At 58.4% G+C, this 5,935-nt stretch overlaps 1 protein-coding gene across 1 annotated transcript in view; it reads left to right on the plus strand.

Moving 5' to 3' along the window:
* Positions 1-6: 6 nt before the first annotated feature.
* Positions 7-5,935, plus strand: part of Sbk1 (SH3 domain binding kinase 1) — a 24,408-nt gene continuing 18,479 nt past the window's right edge. Inside the window, exon 1 of the mRNA XM_004623140.2 lies at positions 7-715. The gene's annotated coding sequence lies outside the window, so the exon portion shown is untranslated. The remainder of the gene's footprint in view (positions 716-5,935) is intronic.

Genomic DNA, 5,935 nt, shown 5'->3' on the forward strand with positions numbered 1-5,935 from the left:
GCCGGTGCTGGGGCCCGAGCGCCGGGCGGAGTGCGAGCGGGGTCCGCAGCCGGAACCCGGGCCAGGCCGGGGTTCGGGACCGCAGGGCCGGGCTGCTCGTAGCGGCGGCGACAGAGCCCCCCAGTGGCTGAGGGGCTTCCTCCCGGCTCCCGCGGGTGGCTGGGACCCAGCGAGCCCCGCAGCCGGAGACCGCGGGGATCCCACCTCCACATCCAGGATTTTGCAAGCCCGGGGAAAGCGGGGAGGGGGGCGCGGATCCAACACTGAGCATCTTCCCCGCGGGGATTTGCGGAGACTTCCTTGTGTTCCGAGGACAGCGACCTTCCCCACGGCACCGCGAAGACGCCCTCTTCTGCCTGTCCCCCGAGATCCCGAACTCTGGGCCCCGACCGGGATCGCAGGAGCCCCCTCCCAAGACCCCGGTCATTACTGCTCCACACCTGAAGACACGAAGACCCAGCTCCAACCTCCCCTAAATCAGGGGATCCCACCCCCCAACTCTGGTACACAGAAACCCCAAATCCAGGACCCGAGGACAGCAAGAAATAGTTCTCACCAGCAAGAAGCCTGGGCGACCCCCTTTAAAGACCCGAGCCACGGAGCCACTCGCATCTCAGCCCGTGATTGTGGCGCCCTGAGCCCCCCGGGCGGGGCAGACGGAGACCGAGACGGCGCCCAGGCCCCCTGCCGCGGCTTCCCCGCGGCCCCAGCCCAGGTAAGCTCGGCCCACGTGAGGGGCGGCAGGTGAGCGGCCAGAGGTCCCTAGCGCCCCGCAGGTGGGGAGGGAAGTATTGGGCGAGCACTCCCCCTCCCCAGCGTCGCCATGGAGCCGAGGCTGAAAGACGTCTCTTTGTGTCTCGCTTGGAGGAACCGCCCCCTCCTCCCCTCCCTTCCCCCAGCTTACACCCTGTCCCTGAGGTTTGGGGGCAGCTCCGGGCCCCAGGAGAGTGGTTATGGAACCCCATGTTTCATGGAGGAAGAGACGGAAGAAGGTGGAAAGTGTCCCTCAAAAAACCTGAGTCTGTAGTGTTGGACTGTAGGTCCTTGGAATATGTGGACTACCCCCCCCCCAAGGCCAGGCTGAGTTCTCAAGAGAATAACCGCCCCCCCAAATCTGGGAGCGCCCATAGGTGAGGGTGGCTGCCGCGTTTGGCTCTAGATAACCACATGAGCTTTGGGTGTGTGTCTTTGTCTGAGAGAGCAGGGAAGGGGTGTGTTTGAAAGAGTGGGAATCCCTTACCCTGGTGCCTGCTCGCTCCCTCCCAGGCTGCAGCACAGGTCTTCACCTGGACCATACTTGTGTTCCCTGCAGGACAGGGAGGAGGCAAGCCCGAAAAGTAAGAAGGGGTTTCTTGGGCGGAGAGGTCATCTCAATGAAGAAGCCATTTCGGGTCAGAGCGCCTTCCTGTCCCCATATGGCCTAGGGACAGCAGACCCAAAGTCCTACCTTCTGACCTCCAAAACTGTCAGGGGCAGACTGAGGTTGGCTCAGCATGTGCCAGACAAGCAAGGAGCCATTGCCAGTTCTTGCTTTAGTTTTTTGGGGAGTCTACAAAGCATCCTCATCCTGTCCCTTAGTGAGGTTCTTAAGCTAGGAGGCACCCAGGAGATGCTGCACCGTGCAATATTGAAGAAAGGCTGGCCTGTACTAAGAACACTCCAGGCTGTGGGTCAGTCCCCCCCACACCCCTCTTCCCTTTGACGCCTCTGAAAACAGGCATTGGTGCCAGCCCCAGTTGGTAGTGAGGAAAGTGAGGCTCAGCCGGCAGCACCCAGGTACTACAGGTAATCCACAGCAGTTCCTTTGTTCACTTAAGCATTCAAGCCTTGCGTTAGTGTCTGTGTTGTGCCAGGTGCTGGGTCAGGACGCCCTTTCAGCAGACCCTTGGCTGGTCTCAGTTTGCCCAGGCTGGCTTGGTTGGGCCAATTAGGGTGACCTGGGCAGATCTAACTGACCAGGTCTTTGACCCCCACCCCAGAGATGCCTGATGTCCCTGTTGCTGCAGATCTGGGGTCCCTGAGCCTGGACAGCTGGTGCCTCTTCTGCCCTTTCTCCACAGTGCTGCTGACCCTTAGGTGAGATCCGCAAACCTTTTGCAATCTCCCCTGCAAATTCAAGAACAGCTGAGGTACCCATTGTGAGCAGAGGCTGTGGGGGAGCCAGCTGCCCTGAACACTGGGTGACCTTGGGCAAATGTGTGACATTTCCCAGAGAGAATGGCAGACAGCAAGCCACTCACTCCACAGCCGCCAGGGCAGGTGTGGATGCACACTGGACTGTGGGAAGCACCTGGTGTGTCCCCATTATCTCAGAGCCCCCCCCCCCCATGAGGTTCAGAGCCTAGGTCCTTAACACGTCTCAGGCAAGAGAACAGAACCAAAGGCGGAAGACCAGGGATTTGAGTCACTGCCTACCACCAGGGACAACCATTAGAGGAGGACTTCCCCTCTGTAACCCACAAAGGCTCTCTGTTGAGTACAGAGTGAAGTAACTGAACAGCCCAGCCCTCTGCAGTTGGGCCCTGACCCACCCCTCGAGCAGTTTCCGCTCCCCAGCTTCCTCCTGCCCTCCTGCCCCCTCATCTTCTCATCCTTGTCCCCCATTGTACACTGTTCTCCTGACCGAGAACCCACTCACCTCCTCTTTTGATCTGACCTCAGCTGGCCCAGAGAGGCCACTGGAGGATTGGTGGCTTGGAGACCCAGCATGCGTCTTCTTGTGCTCTCAGTGTCCGTATTGCTAGACTTTGAGCTCCAGGAAGCCATGGATATGTGTCCCTGTGCTACGCTGAAATTGTCAAACTCAGAGCTCTGTGTCTTTTTTTGTTTTGTATTTTATTTTATTGGTACCTGGGATCGAACTCAGGACCTTGCGTTTACCAGGCAGGTGTTTATGCCACTGAGCTACCTCCCTGACGTGTTTTGTCCTTTTGAGTCAGGGTCTCGCTCTGCAGTTCAGGCTGGCCTTGAGCTCACTTTGTAGCCCAGGATGCTCTCTGCCTTGCAGTGACCTCCTGTCTCAGCCTCCCAAGTGCTGGGATTGCAGGCGTGCGCACCACGGCTGGCTTTGAGAGTGCCGTATCATGTGCAGCACAGATCCTAAAGTACAGTTCACAGATGCATGTAGCTGGTCCAGGGTGTTTTGCAGTTGTATTTATTGCCAGTGCCAAAAAATGAGGTGTGCGTGTGTGGCATTCAAAAGTGACTTGAGAGCCAGACATGGTAGTACATACCTGTAATCCCAGCACTCTGGGAGGCTGAGGCAGGAGGATTGCAAGTTCAAGCCCAGCCTGAGCAACTTAGCAAGACCCTGTCTCAAAACAAAAAATAAAAAAAGGGGTTGAGGATGTAGTTCAGTGCAAAGGCTTCAATCCTAGTGTTGTCCTCCCCCAAAAGAAAAAGATTTGAAAGTCCTTTAGAAAAATGGGGCAGTGTGACAGTTATAGTCCAGAGCCAAAGAATGGCTCTGCTGACATGACCTGCTGGGAGGAGGCTGGAAAGATGTTTGCCCAGCCGGTGACCTTCGCCCATGCGTCCTGCCTGTGTGTGTTCCCTCCTCCCTGGGGCAGATTAGAACTTGTACAGGACAGTATCCAGCTGGGTCTGATGGCTCAGTGCTGCAGCGAGCCTGGATTTCTGGGTCCGGCCTGACCTTGTATTCTAAGCCCCATCTTTCGCCCTCATCCTGCCTATGTGGAGTGTTCTGTCACGGAAAACCCGGCTGCATTCTGCTATGTAGAACAGAGGTTCAAGGTTTTGCTGAGGACCCCTGGAGGAGGGCCACCCTGGGCCTCCGCTGACCTGTCTGTCATGAGGAGCACTGGCCTAAAGTTCCTCTTGGCTGCGGGCTTCATCCTTGTCTCGATTTTCTACGACTGAGTTTTAAGTTTGGGTCCTGCGACAGAGAGCGCCCTAGATGCAGCAGTCTGTCAAACACTAGTGAGGTTGATGGGTGTTGCCAAGCAGTTGGGCTGGAGGCCAGGGCCACAGCCCTGGGCGGAAGGGAGCCAGCATTCTGGGCAAAAGAGACGGCAGAGCACCCTGGAGGAGAGTGGCAGTACCCCACTGAGCTGCTGGGTGACCCTGGCAAGCCTCTTGCCTTCCCTGGGACACACTTTACTTCTCTATAAAGCAAGGCTGATGCCATCTTCATGCGGTCATCCAGGGAAGAAGTGCGCTGAAGCCTGAGAAGGGCCTGGGACGGGGTCTGCCACATAAGGTGTCGCAGAAGTCGCTGGTTCTTACAGAAAGAGGCGCGAGCAGGAGGGTGACTAACGCTGGGAGCTGGCTAGCGCGGCCGAAGGCTTTGGGTGCTGTGGGCCAACCCTTCACTGACCTTAGGAGGGTGAAGCGGCCCCTGGTGGGAGGCAGGGCTGTGGTTTCAAGGCTGCAGGTCTGGAAGCATCCTTCTGGTGCCTGTTGTGAAGCTCTGCCTGAGAGGCGGGGCCTGGGTGGCCTGGCCGGGTCCCTAGGGAAGGCCCTCTGTGTTGTCAGCCTCTGCTCTCCAAGTAAGGCCCCTGTGGCCCCTTCAGTGGAGCAATTGCTGGTGGGACCGGAGCCCGAGTGGCTTTTCCATCAGGCCCAGGGGCTTCTCCTGCTCACGCCCCCTTCCCAATTCCCAGAAGCAGCAGCAGCAGCAACAGGGCTTGAAAGGGCCCAAGTCCCCCCTTGGGCAGGTACCTCCTTGCTTGGCCACACCCAGAGAGCAGAGAGGGCCCCAGTCCAGCTCAGCTCCCGGGAGAAACCAGTAATGCCTGAGTTGAAGGAAGCAGTAGAACGAGTCTTAATGTCCAGGATACCATGCCAGGCACCAGCATTTTTTCATTGCAAGGGGCGCCCCATGAAATCCAGAGCTGGGGCCTGGGCTCTCCACCATGCACGAGCCGGGCAACCTTGGACAAGTCATGGTGTTCTGGGTCTCAGGTTCCTCTGCTGTGCAATGACGGCTCCTGCTTCTTGAGGGCATGCGAGGATGGAATGAGTCTATTGCGGGTAAATCACTGGAGCTGGGCCTGCTGCTTCATGTTTGATCTTGAGCTCTTTCATGCCCTGCTGGGGCAGGCGAGTGAGCTGCCCCAGGGCCTGAAGCCCGCTGTGACTGCCCGCTGCGCCAGCACTCCTTCCCTGGGGCTTCGGCACTCTGGGGAGGGAAAGAGGAGGTTTGAACGGCTGCTGGGCATTGGGGTGGCCCTGAGGGATGAGGACAGCGCAGGGTGGGGTGGGCAGGACAGCCGTGTCTCCTCCACTGCCCTTAGCAGGAAGGGCCTCACTTGCTCCTGAGCTGAGGCTTTGCGACTCTGAGCCAGGGCTCCAGACCTGGTGGGGAGAAGACCCGCACTCCCTGGGAGCTGGCGGTCTCCAGAAGGCCAGCAGTTAACATAGCTTGGGTTACAAGCACTTGACCCAACTGTGTGGCTCAGATGGGGGGCCTGGCCTCTCTGGACCTCAGACCCTGTCTACGGGAAAGGGAACACAACATCAGTGCCTGCCAGGTGGGATTGGGTTAACTGACTGAATGTTTGTGAAGTGCATGAATGCTGCCCACTTGTTAATCTTGGTTCCTCAAAGCCCTGAGCAGCAAGGGATGAAAGTTGAGGGCGTGGGGTAAAGGGCTTTACTTGAGTTTCCTCATCCGGGACTCCAGGGTGGTTCTGGCAACCCTCTAACTGTTCCCCCACAAGCACAGTGGATCAGAAGGAGCCAGCAGAACTGACCCTGGGCACCCTCCATTCAGGAACCTGGACGCAGCTTCTTTGCCCCAGGTCTCTGTTCCCATGGGGGTGCCCCGGGCCAGAGACACAGCAGAAGTCTGCAGCCCCAGCCAGCTCAAGGCTCAATGGGATGGCGCCACTGGGGCCAGATCCAGTCTGAGCGCAAGGTCGTGCGTCCGTGTCTCCGGCCCAGCACATGGCTCAGCTGCTGAAAGGGCTTCCTC

Source organism: Octodon degus, unplaced genomic scaffold (assembly GCF_000260255.1).
Source record: "Octodon degus isolate 3935 unplaced genomic scaffold, OctDeg1.0 scaffold00001, whole genome shotgun sequence".
NCBI lineage: Eukaryota > Metazoa > Chordata > Mammalia > Rodentia > Octodontidae > Octodon > Octodon degus.